Source organism: Danio rerio, chromosome 9, assembly GCF_052040795.2.
Source record: "Danio rerio strain M-AB ecotype USA chromosome 9, GRCz13ab, whole genome shotgun sequence".
NCBI classification, from domain to species: Eukaryota; Metazoa; Chordata; class Actinopteri; order Cypriniformes; family Danionidae; genus Danio; species Danio rerio.
Window position 1 is genome coordinate 26,515,503 of NC_141029.1, and position 13,737 is coordinate 26,529,239.

A 13,737-nucleotide genomic window follows, 5' to 3' on the forward strand; every position below is an offset into this window, starting at 1 on the left:
AAATTACTGCAATTGAGTAGTTACTCTCAGGAATTGTAATTTGCTAAGTCGTTATAATAATGTGTACATTTATTTTCCCTTGAGTACGTTTTTAGTGTTGTATCACTATTTTTACTTCATTACTTTCCTTTAACCTGCAGTCACTACTTTATTTCTTTCTTGTCTATGGTTATTGGCTAAAGAAAACATCATTCAATCACATCACACATAGAAAGTAAATGCAGCAAAACTTTTTGAAAGCATTAAAAATGGCCAAGAAGATTTCCAAAATCTTTACACACTATAACTTAGGGACACCGTATGATGACTGAACTCAACAAATAGTCTTTAACAATTCCTAAATGGAATGTATGAAAAATGGAATAAAGGGCCTAACAAGGAATGAAAAGGACCAAACGAAGGAAAAAAGGACTGAACTTATGAAAGAAGGAAAGACCAAATAAATAAAGGAAAGGTTCAAGGAAGGACTGAAAAAACTAAGGAAGGAAGAATAGAATGAACAAATAACCAAATGAAGGAAGATACAAAAGAACAAAAGAATAAACAAACAAATAATCAAGTATGTGGAGGACAGAACAACCCTACAATGGAAGGAAGGAAGGAAGAAACCAACATATGTAGGAAGATCACTAAATGCACTACAAAATGTTACGTTTACACATCCCTGCAGGAACTGCATCTAAACACATAAACTTTTCCCAACATAATACTCACTAATCTTGAGTACTTTTAAAAGGGCTACCATTTACAACAGACACTTTAACTCTACTTGCACAACATTTTTGGGCAAGTAATGGTACTTTTACTTGAGTAGGATTTTCCTGGACTCTTTCCACCCCTGCTGCTTAACTTCATCACATGTAATAAATTTGTAAAATGGAATCAGTTTGAGCTACAGAAATCCAGATCCAAGCATGTTAACAACCATGCTTATTCAAGCATAATTTTTATATAACCATATGAAGAATATTTGTTAAAAATGCAAATCGGCAAACAATTATTATCTCATATTCAGTTGTAATTATATGAAAAGTGTGAACAATATACTAATTATTTCACAATTAAAAAGGCAAAGCTTAAAAGTAAAGGGCCATGACAGGATATTACAGTTGGTAATTTTCTTTCGTAAACCATTTCTATATGTAAAAATGTAATAACTGACTCTTAATCTCACAGCTACTCTTAAAAAACGAAATTAATGTCTGATATCTTTAAACATTCTAGATTTATATATATATATATATATATATATATATATATATATATATATATATATATATATATATATATATATATATATATATATATATATAAACATGCTTCCCAAGTCCGCATTTATTCTTTCAGACCATAAGTGACAGTAAAGACAAAGTTTACACAGTACATGTTCAAATAAATAGTGCAATTTTGAAACATTCTATTCATCAAATAGTGGTTGGCAAAGCTACAAGAATAATAATTTTAAAAAGTTACAAAATGCTTTTTTTTAAGAAGGGAAAAATAATCCTCATTTCATTAAGCTAACAAAATCAATAAGCTTTTGAGTGAACATCCACAAACTTGGTGGTTGTTTGAGTCCAATTTGAAAATTAGGGTTTACTGCAAAACATTTTGTGGTTTTAGCAAGGTCAAACTAATCAGATGTTTCTGTGCTGATTCTGTGTGTACAAGCACCTTACAGCCCCTATTTTCCAGAGTACACTCCATTTGTTTTCCTGGTTAACCCTGCCAACATATTCAGCGCCATTTCTGCTCTCTGATCTATGTGTCCATGCTTTTAGCTGTGAGGTTTTGAGTGAGGTCATCCAGCTTTTGATTGATTCACTTACCTTGAGGCTCTAATGGACTTCCAGTCACATGTTCGGGGTGTGGACAGCATTAGTTCTCCTGTGCATCTTTAATCTCGATGTTCATACATGCAGCTCTAAGAAAATCTCAGTGTAGACTCACAGGTCTGGTATTGTCATATGCCCTGGATTAGAAAACACCCAGTCATTTTCAGAATACTAGGGAACAATTACTGTATTAAAACACTGGAAAGATTCAAGTTAGTCTTATGGTGGATTGGGTCGTGTGAAGCAGAAATTATGCTCTGAATAAAATCGTGTACAAAACCATCAGAGCATTCCAAGTGAATGCAGTAAAACTTAATGTCTCATGTTTTTTGCAAAAGAGATGGTCAAAGGAAATAAAGTTTGTTTCAAACTGTGCTATGGGGACTTTGATCTTTCTTCAGGATCAGAGTGAGGATCAGAGAAACAGCTGTCTGGAGACAAGAAGCTCTTCTTGATGGATGACCTGTTCTATGAAGGTCAGTCAAATGAGGACGCTTGAAAACACTGTTAATCTGGTCTACCTCTCATGATTACAGTGGACAGATGTGATTTAAAGTGCATTTGAGCATGCTTAAACCCTTACGTATACGCAGTTCGATGATTAAAGCAAAATCTGCGCTAGTAAATGACAATCATAATTAAATCGAATGACAATCATTAACACATGTTCTAAAAGATCTAACCCCAGCTGTGAGACTGTGTTTGAGATCAATAAGATTTTCATTTTCCATTTTAAATAATTGTATTATTTATGGTTTTCATTGTCATGGCTTTCATTATGGTGTAATGGTTTTATTTAAAAAAAAAAAAGGAAAGAAAAAGAAAAAAGCAATGAGCACCAATGAGCAGGCCCATCAATGCGCTTCACTCAAGATAAGTGTCACTTATCAGTCAAGTCACTGCAGTACTGCACAGCACTTGTTGAAGAATTGCTCCAATGAAGTGTGTTTTTGGTTGTAAAGGGAAGTTGACCTTGTTGCACATCTGAAAAGCTATAAACAGAAAATGCAACTGCTTTCATTGATTCATTATGACACGTTATAGTAGGATAATCACTCAGAAGAATTTATTTCAAACACTCAGTTGAAGTCATGAGGTGAGTTGAGAGTAAAACCGTGTCGTTAGTAATTTCAGGGAGTACATTTAAAACAGAGCTGTAGTTCATTGAGAAACTACACACACACACACACTATAATTATCATAGAATGATTATCTGAATGTAATTTCAATTTTTTTACTACAGCTCTGTTATAGATTCTGTAAAAATTATTAGCTAACTTGTGAGAAAATATTTTGCTTTTAAAACATTTAGTTGACTTTACTTAAAAGGTTAGTAAAACCACTGCCTTAAATATAAGTAACTGAACTATGTGCATCAGAGGAACTTGCAGGATTTTATTCAAAGTTACTCAAAATCAGTACACTATGTGCTTCTGCGCCAAAACACAAACTGGTTTGTTAAATAAAATTATAATCTAGCCTAAATAAAATAGAAGTATTCAAAGTTTTAGTAAAGCCTATATAAACTGTTTTCACTGTTATTTACAAAACCGTAAGTTGCGCCGGTCAATTACATTTTAATTTGTTAAATCAAGTAGGTAATTTTAATAAGCAGGACAGGCTTTTACAAAATATTCACAGCAGCACTGAAGTGTTTCCAGATTACCTCAGAAGAACAAATTCTTTTGTAAGGGTACGAGAACTCAGAAACTTGTTGTTGAGATGTCTGCTTATTTGTGCCAGTCTGTCAAATAAAATGGTTTAAAACATCTTGAATGGTATATCGGTTCCATACGAAGAGGCTGCCCCTCTGATGAATCAGACATGGGCGGGGGCGTGGAGTCCTCCGGCTCAGGTGCTGATAAGACTGCAGTCTTCACCCCGTGTGGGGAAGCAATATTTGTGTCATTAACTTTAGGCCTTTTGTAAATGTCTCAATTAAGTTAAGCAGCGTTTAAACATTTTGACCTTGTTTTAAACAACAGCTATCTGAATTGTAGTTTTTAGTGTGTGGAAAAACCACCAGCCAAACTATAGCCAATCGATTTCTTTAACCATCTTCCACCATACAAGTACATACACACTTTAAACACACAAAAGCACTTTTATTTATTCTCATTCTTTCTTGCTATGTCAATATATCAGTGTATACTGTTTAATTGTCAATTTCAATTATGTAAAAAATAACTAAATAAATAAGCAGCATTAATTTACGCCCTCCCATGGTAGGTACACACAATGGAAACAGCCGTAGCTGTAGGCGCCACTGATGTGCTTGACTGTAAAAAGTTAAGTTAATTTGAGAGCTCCAAGTTACAATAAATTTACTCACTTTTTAAAGTAGAGTTGCTTAAGGCAACATGTTTAATCATATTTTTCATGTAAAGTAATCACTTTTCAAAGTGCATTTCAACACAATTGCTGGAGGTTTACTAGAACTGGCTTTACTGACAAAATTATCATGAAATTTGTCTTTTAATCACCAAGCCCTTTACCAGTGGTCCCCAACCTTTTTTTCACTTCGAACCAAGCAACGCTTGACAATTTTATTGTGGGAAAAGGGGTGGTCGATAGTGGTGGTTCATAGGTTGCAAGCACTGCAGTGTTTTAGTGTTTTGTGTTTGGCAGAGGTAATTAGTCTACTGAAATTTATATATTACATTCAAGTGGAAGCTGATTATTTACTTCTTGTCACTTGACTTAAGGTGCACTCGCCGCTTGAGTGCACAGGTTGCGCACTTCCATTGGAAATAAGAAACTTGTGCAAACTCTAGAAAAGAGATATGCAAATAGCTCCTAAAATGTCTATCGATCTCAAGCAGTTAACCTTCTAGCACAGACATCTATTTTAGACATCTATGTGAATCTATTCTTTGGCAGTTCATGGGTCCTTCACCAGGCCTTTTCTCTTAGCAAAGAAATGTTTCAAAAGACATCTGTTTCTTACTCATTTTGCTGCTTATGGGGTGCTCAAGTGACCGAGATGCAAGCAAGAGAATATGGTCATTTTTCTAAATAAAATATTTTTCAAAATAAAAGATTGGTTAGACTTAGATAAAAAATAAAACAGCAATAATAATGATTTATTGTGCAGCCTGGTACCAATTGATCCACGGAGCGGCCCTGGTCCATGGCCCTGGGGTTGAGAACCACTTCCCTATACCACAGACCCATGCATGCACTGAGAGATTAGAGCTGGTGGATTTATGCAAATTCACATACATTCCTCAATTTCTCCCTAAAATATGCTTGAAAGTGGTGTTTAATTTGAAGAAAAGAGTAGATGTTACATGAGCAGTGTGTATATGTTGTGATTATCAGTATAATAATAATTTTCAGCATGCATTTTACAAACCACAAATGTTTTCTTTTGCTAGTAAGCATGTGCATTCAAATGTCTGCAACCCAAAACAAATGCTTTCAAAACATTATTAGGTTTTGATCTTTTACAAGCAAAGCAATCATATTTCACTGGCTCAGCACCAGCAGGGAAAGCAGATTTAAATTTAGCAGCTGATCACAGGTCATTGGTGTGATTGTAAGCGTCAGAGAGTTTAGATTACAAAGTTTTCCTGTTTTATTTAGAGAGTTTTTACAGGTTGTAGTCAATCACTAAACAGAAGCTGTGCCATGCTTGTACACTGGTGGCTAAGTATACCTGCCCATGGCACACCTCCAGGCTCTCAGTTTTTTTTTTCTGGAGAGAATCGCAAAACTGTATCTTTCTCTTAAAAAACTGAAGATATTTCAGAGAGTAAATTAAGCACATGATCATCCTTTCATTACCCCACATGGTATGTTTTTCACCTGCTTTCTTTTGCTTATAGTTTTTTTTTTTTTGCTAATATGGTTTAAGTATCATTCTTAACAATAACATTGCTTTAATATAAGATGAACTCCTCATTTGTAAATAGTTATAGTTTTGGATACATGACAATAATTATTTTTTAAATGTCAATTTTTTTAAGAAAAGTTTTTCTCTTTTTTTGTTAAAAAGTGCATGTATACAGCTGTTTTTGACACATTATTTAAATTTCTTGGCGAAAAAAAATTATTATTATTATTTTTTGGTTTGGCTACTATAATATAAATTAGTAAATCCTTAAGCTGGATTTATACTTTCGCCTGGCGCTGCATCATGCACCTCGCTGACTGTGCGTGCCTCACGAAACAGATGAGGCTTTTATATTTGCCACGTTGCCCATTGTGATATTCTTTAAAACGACAGGGGGCGGTCAAAAGAAACTCACCTTAAAATCAGACGGATAAACAGAGAAGTAGAAAGTTTCCGGAACTACATCATATCATTAAACTCATTCAGTATTTTTAAGCTAATTACTATTATTGTTTTTCTTAATTATTTTAATTATATGGATTTTTATAACAATTCATTCATTCATTTTCTTGTCGGCTTAGTCCCTTTATTAATCTGGGGTCACCACATCGGAATGAACCGCCAACTTATCCAGCAAGTTTTTATGCAGCGGATGCCCTTCCAGCCGCAACCCATCTTTGGGAAACATCCACACACACATGCACACACACACACTCATACACTACGGACAATTTAGCCTACCCAATTCACCTAAACCGCATGTCGTCTTTGGACTTTGGGGGAAAACAGAGCATCCAGAGGAAACCCATGCGAAGGCATGGAGAACATGTAAACTCCACACAGAAACGCCAACTGACAACTATAACAATTAAAAAAAGTTTTTAAATCAAACTTTGATGCATCACTTGCTTTTCTTCATATTTCGGACAGTTTTACCAATGAAAGTTTATTAAAATATTAATGACAAGAGAACATGGGCTGCTCTACAAATATATTTTTATTATGGCAAGAATAACAGCAAAATAAAAAAGCACACTTACTTAAAAATACTGATGTTTTTTTTTTTTTTTTTTTTTTTTTTTTTTTTTTTTAGATTTAGCCCGCTCCACAATTCACACATTACTGTCTGGCTAGTTTCTGCCCTATACTTATGCTAAAAGAGCAAAAACAGTCCAATATGCCTGACCACGATCACCAATAAAGCCTAGACAAACGGCATCAGTATATTGTAAACTGATAATATTCCTTTTCAGTTATTAAAGAAATAATCCGTTCATTAATTATAGTTTTGTAACTATTAAATTGTTTTAAATTCACAATTGTACATATAGTGTAAATCTAGTGTAAAAATCTCTGACTGGTGGAAAAACATATTTCTGTAATTGTGTACCTGGTCTCCACTTTTGCCATGGCCTCTTTTGTTTGTTAAAAACTTATCCTTCAAGTTTTTCCAAACCTTTTAACAAAAACTTTCCTCCTTTCCCATGGCTGTTGCTATTTCTAGCCAAGAATTATTGATCATCTGGTTATCCCTATGATCAGGGATCATAAAAATGTCTGTACAGTTGTACTGTTTCAGACAAAATCTCTTTAAAGCGTTTCATATTCAACATGAATCAAACACTGCGCCGCGCGCACTGTTCGCTCGAGTCTCAAAAAAATGCTGTACGCACCACCAGCCGAAATCATGTCACGTGCACCCAAAGCGAATCTCCGCAAACTCTGCTACAATGTCACATTCGCTGCGCGCACTCAAGAGAACAAGTGTTCAGTATAAACCAGGCTTTAGTGTTGAGCCGTGAAATATTAAGTGAAATAAAAACTACAGTAATTGCAGTCCAAAACCACAATCCATTTGCTCATGCTCATTGAGCAAGGTCATATGTAGTACACAAAAAGTGAAATGAATAAGGAGTCATGTGGACATCACTTCTAAAATAAGTCATTTTAGCATGGCAAAGTCACATTTATGCATATATAAAATGTTATATAAAATATATAAAAAATTTTGCTATCAACAAAATTGTGGCTAGTGATGTTGGAAAACTTCTAGCCACAGTGGCTGGTCGTCAAAAAAAGGTAATGTCAACCCCTGCTCAGGAATAATGTGAGATTGAGCACAATGAGCTTGATACCCATTTAACTCTTCATATACAGTAAAATGAGGTGCAATCAAGGCATTTGACGGAAACAATAGTTACTTACATAAGGAATATTTCTCTTAACCTTTCATACACTAATGTATGTAAAAAGCATAATAGGGCCCCTATAATGGAGTCTGGGCTATAAATAACCATAACTGTAAAGGAGAGACATTTGTAAGATTACTAGGTAGCCGTGTCACAAAAGACATATGGCATCTTTCATAAACTGCAATCAGGTCTGGGAGGCAAATTACTACATATTCATACATATGAAAAGAAATGCAGGAATCAACAGGGTCTTGAAGAAAGACTTCAACCTCAGTGACTCAGCATTCCAAACTCACCAAGAACCAGACTTATATGAACCCTGGTCTCACACATTCTAGTTCTCTGTTAAAACTGCTGTGCAAAAGATAAAATGGAGCAACTTTAAGATCAAAAGCAAATGACATAAGTCAGCAGTTGAGCCGGGCTCTAAATTATTTTATCCTCCACTTCATTATTGATCTCCAAATCATGATTTAAAGATCTTCTCAGTGAGATTTGCACTGGCTGTCATACACAGATGATATACTTTGTAACGTCTTTAGGAGCAGCCAATTACACACTGTCATTTGATGCCTTAATCACAAAGATATGGCATTATAACATCAAAGGCACTCAAAGGTCCATTGATTTAGCATGATGCATGGATGATTCTGCTCACGCAAGCATTCTCTGGGGCTAAATTATTGAGCATGTCTTGTTATATATCATATTCATCAACAGTGCGCATTATATAACAGTTCTGAATATGCTATGTTCTATATTTATGACAGAATAATGATTTCCTCTTTGGATTTTCTACATGACACAGAGCATGCCAACTTTCTGTAATCCAATTTACAGTTTGGAGATGCGTAAATGTTTGTTCTGTACAATCTGCAATGGTGTCAGATCATGTATTGCAAAAGTCAACTTAGCTTTTCATGAAAGATTAAAGTTCAATAATAGTTCCATATTTGCATACACTGTAAAAAATGCAGGGTTCCACACAATTCATTCATATTGTCCCAGCACAAATTGATTAAGTACATTTTTAACAAATGTATGTGGATTGAACCTAAAAAATTAAGTTGTCCCAATGAAATTTCAAGAATTGTGTTGTTTCAGGTCATTATAAATAAGTAGTTTGAACGAGCAAAAAAATAAATAAATAAAAATATGAGTGTAAAGGAAAACATCTTCACTTGTTGACAGCTATAAGTTGCTTTGCAAAGTGTATCAAAGGCTGCTCCACTCTACTTTTAGACGTGTACCCCTTTGGGGAATCCTCACCACCAAGTGCATTCCATTTTATTAAGTAAACAAGGGAGCCCCTTAACCTCTCAATTTTGACTAGGGAAGCAAGTCTGCTTTATAAGCACACTCCAGGCACTTATATGTCCCACTATGTTACAAGAGTGTGACGTCACAACAGGAGCTTGCTTTCACCATGAATAGTGTAGTAGTTTCCAAGTGCTCAAGGATGTAGGGCATTTCATTTGAACCTCTTTCAGATCTTCCACTAGTGGTGGTACAATTGTGCAACATAATCATTGACGCACATCTGAGTCAACAAGACAGATGGATCTTATTGAGCAAAGTGCACAAGAATTTGGACTGGAAAGCAGCCAGAGTGAACCATGCACAAAAATAGATATTTTATAAATTGTAATATTTTGTGCTATAATAAAATATTTAAAAAGAAGCTGCTTCTGTCTTATGATGTTATACGCTTGGAAACCAACCTACATGCATTTCAAAGAACTTGGTGTCTCTGACTTTAAACCAATATTGCTCATACTTGGATTGCAAAACATTTAGCACTGACCTTCTTTGTGTTCAAACTCTATTTTTTTTTTTTTTTTTTTGGTGTTTAACAAGACCATGCAAAATAGTATACAAAATACATAAATAGTATACAATATTAAGCAAGTAAGTAAGTAAGTAAGTAATGTGTATTTATTGTTTATGGCCATACACCCAAAAATTGCTTTACAATTATGAGGTGGGGTGGGGGGGGTTTGTACAGTGTACAGCTCCAGTCCCACTGAAGAGGGACAGTGTACAGTCCCTCTTCAGTGTACAGCTTCCACTTGGATGATGCGCCAGCAGCCACAGGACAATGGCGCCAGTGCACTCACCAATAATAATAATAATAAATTAAATTAAAAATAATGATAATAATTATTGAGCAAGTTTACAATAAAAGAGTTAACAAGGAGAAAGAAAAAAACAAGTCTGCATTAAGAAGTCAATATTTTCTCTTTCCAGTCATTTACTATGTATTAGAGCTGATATCAACTGAACAGGGTAGGCCTTTGAAAAAGTCTAATACAGGATCCAGGTCTTGTAGAAAGATTTGAAAGATCCTGCAAGTAAGCCTCTTAAATTCTTAAGTTTTATGTAGTTAAATATTTCTCGGATCCAAATGTCATGTGATAGAGGAAGTACCTCTTTCCATTTGTTAAGAATGGCTCATTTCATTTTTTTTTTTAACTTGACCTGACAAAACAAACTTTCATAATTAATAAAGATATGCAGGGATACATTTGCAGTGAAAAGGCATGGGCACAGTAATTATTGCAGCTCACCATATTAAATACGAATTTGTAGGAGTTTCCCTTTCAGATGTAGATTCTTTGATAGAAGAGTATTGTAAAAATCTGTCGATTAGCCCAATGACAAAACCAGCAGCATACAGTAGGTGAAGGTTAAACGCATGTAAGCTTTTTCAGTGCTTCTGAAAAAGATTTTATTTATTAGACTTTATTTAAATTAGTTTCCAGCTTTCCAGAGTTTTTCAGAGTTTAATCTTGAATTTCAAATGTTTAATAAATTTAGACCTTTTTGTCTCATAGTTGGAATAGATTGCATACATCAATATCGAATACATTTAGATATTTTAGCTCATTCATAAAGAAAAGCTGATTTTGTCAAAGCTGATGTTGTACAGTTGAATTCAGATTTATTAGCCCCCCTTTGATTTTTTTTTCTTTTTTTAAATATTTAGTATTAATATTATTTCTTTAGTCTACATAACAAACCATCATTATGCAATAATTTGCCTAATTACCCTAACCTGCCTTAAACCTTTAAATGTAACGTTAAGCTGTGTAGAAGTGTCTTAAAAATATCTTGTAAAATATTATTTACAGTCACCATGGCAAAGATAAAATAAATAAGTTATTAGAAATGAGTTATTAAAACTATTATGTTTAGAAATGTGCTGAAAAAGTCTTGTCTCCGTTAAACAGAAAATGGGGGAAAAATAAACAGGGGGACTAATAATTCAGGGGGACTAATAATTCTGACTTTAACTGTGTCTTGTTTAAAGTCAGCGATTGTCAGAAATAAGCAGGTCCCAGATGAGCCTACTGCCTGCTCTTTCCAATCATAAGCCTATTTTTCTGTCCAATCCTGGTCGTAAGCTGAGGTAACCCTAGACTAGAAAATCTACTAGATATACTGTAAATGATTTCTGTAGAATAGAAATATTTCAAACATAACCTTTTATTTGTCAGGTAAAATGTATCATGACAATTATTTAACAGAACAATAATAAGCCAGATACGATAAACACACAACATCAATTTCTCAAAGATAAATCTAACGGCTAAAAATGCAATACTGACCACATAGAATATGCTGCAACATACAATTTTTGATGCAGAGCTCAGAGACTATGGAATGTGGAATTCCTGGTATTCTGGCCTCAAGATCAAAACACATTTTCCTTAAAACCTCAACTCAGAACAAGGTAATTCAATTCAAAATACTAAAAGTGTTACAAAAACCTTTGTCTGGTCCAATATTAATCTAAAAGCCAATCACCACCTCAGGGTAAAAAGTTTATACCGACAGAACTCAAGCACAATTTGGCCTCATGGAATATCATGACAGCTCTCAGAGTATGATATTATGGAGAGATTTACCCCTTTCTTATAGTATGTAAATGAATCATGCACTATAATTTACTATGTAAGATTTGCTGTAGTCAAAATACTGATATTGGTGGTATATTTTTACATGCAAAAACTGTCTTATGTTTTGCACATGCTCACGAGCTGCTTGGAGGAGGAACCTTTTCTGTACTCATGTTCATTTATCTGAAATGTCATGCGATAACAATATCTGAACATATTGATTACCCAGCCATATTAAGTTTAATTTCAACTGGTCTTTGTTAATTGTTTTGGTCATAACGGATATTAGCTGTTTGTGTTCTTTAATTTGTGCACTGTCAATAGAATCAACTGCAGAACTTTACACTCCCATCATCTTTAATGGCAGAGGTTCTGCTGGAGATCAGCGCAAAAAGAAATAAAAAGCAAACAGCCGTGGCAACAGTTTTCAAGTGTGTGATTGGTGGTTGGCTTCCTGTCTTTTATAAGGCACTAAATGCCAACTTTTCTAAAATGTTCTTCGTCAGATCACTGAACAAGCCAGACACAGAATACTGTCACTACAGACAGCACCTCTTGTGCAGATGGCAAAACTGAGCATTATATCAAATCACACATATCTACAGTATATATAGTAGCTTATGATCAATAGGCAATCAGATGTGTTTCAATTCTGCATGAGCTCAGTGACAGTGAAAATAAAAAAAGCGTGCACATCTGATGTAAGAGATTAATTAAACTGGAAGGAGTCATGCAAAAATACTATTGTCTGTGTAATCAAAGTATGAATTGGTGCCTCTCTGAAAAAATAAATAAAATAAATAAAATAAATCTTAATTCCTATTCCTATTCAAATTGGATCCCTATTATCTGGGGACCACACTGTGAAATATTATTCATATGACTTGTTTGCAAATATCACGACATGCCACATTGGAGGGTTGTGTCGCGAAAGGACGGTGATGCTATAGAGATGGGTCTCCCACTTTGGTTTAGAGCATGCACGCCTGTTTTGTAATGAATGATGGCTGAAGACATGCAAATTTAGAGGATCAGATCATTCGTGGCTTCAAATTCAGTTTATGTTTTCAATCCAAGTTGTCAAAAAGAATAGTTTTATAATGTGATGCATGCTGTACAACGAACTGGCATCGCAACATATAGGCCTACAAGAAGTCAAGTGTCAAAATTATGCCTATTTGTACCATTTTAATGGTCATTTGATAACTATAGGTACTTTTAGCAATCACATTTCAAACATATGAAAGTTTTCCCTCATCCTTGTGCAAGCAGATTAACTTGTGAACTCTACACAGATTCATGAACAAATGTTCATTCTAAATATTTTATCAAATGTTTTATCACTAAACATTTTTTTTGTAACACTTTATTTTAATGGTCCATTTGAGTATTAGTAGACTGTCTGCTTAATATCTGTTGATACTGCTGCTAAACAGACATTTAACCAATTATAAAAAAACTTTGCAAGTACATGACAACTTACAATAACCCCAACTTAACAGTCTACTTATAATCTAACAAGGATTAGATTGCATTTTTTCATTTACACATCAATACAGACACTTCTCAAAAGTATACAACATACACACATAAACTGTATTATATTATATTATATTATTTATAAGATTGCATGTAATAAAAATGTGTAAGGATAAAGTAAATGTTAAATGAACTTGTACTTTCATTTAAGTATAGATTTTAGGTACTCTACCCTCCTCTGCATTAATGACATTACTGCTTTATTTAATAATGAAGGAAATTGTGCTCCTTGAAATTCTCACAGAAAAAAAAATTAAAGATTCTGTTGCATCCACTGATTACATATTGATCACAAAAAACAGCAACACTAAAGTATTAAATCGTATACTTAATACTTTATTTGATGTTGTTTATTTATATTATAATTTATGTTCTAAACTGTTTATATTTTAAGTGTTATACTTGTAGTGATATAACATTATATCAAGTAAACAAGT

General features: G+C 34.0%; 1 long non-coding RNA gene across 6 annotated transcripts in view; it reads right to left on the reverse strand.

Moving 5' to 3' along the window:
- The window catches only part of LOC141376130 (uncharacterized), a 352,849-nt gene that overhangs the window by 103,313 nt on the left and 235,799 nt on the right, over nucleotides 1-13,737 (reverse strand). For 2 of the 6 annotated variants that reach the window (XR_015499433.1, XR_015499431.1), the window contains exon 4: nucleotides 1,830-1,972. The exons of the other annotated variants lie outside the window; for them this stretch is intronic. This is a non-coding gene — a long non-coding RNA (uncharacterized LOC141376130). The remainder of the gene's footprint in view (nucleotides 1-1,829; nucleotides 1,973-13,737) is intronic. 6 annotated transcript variants of the gene reach the window in all.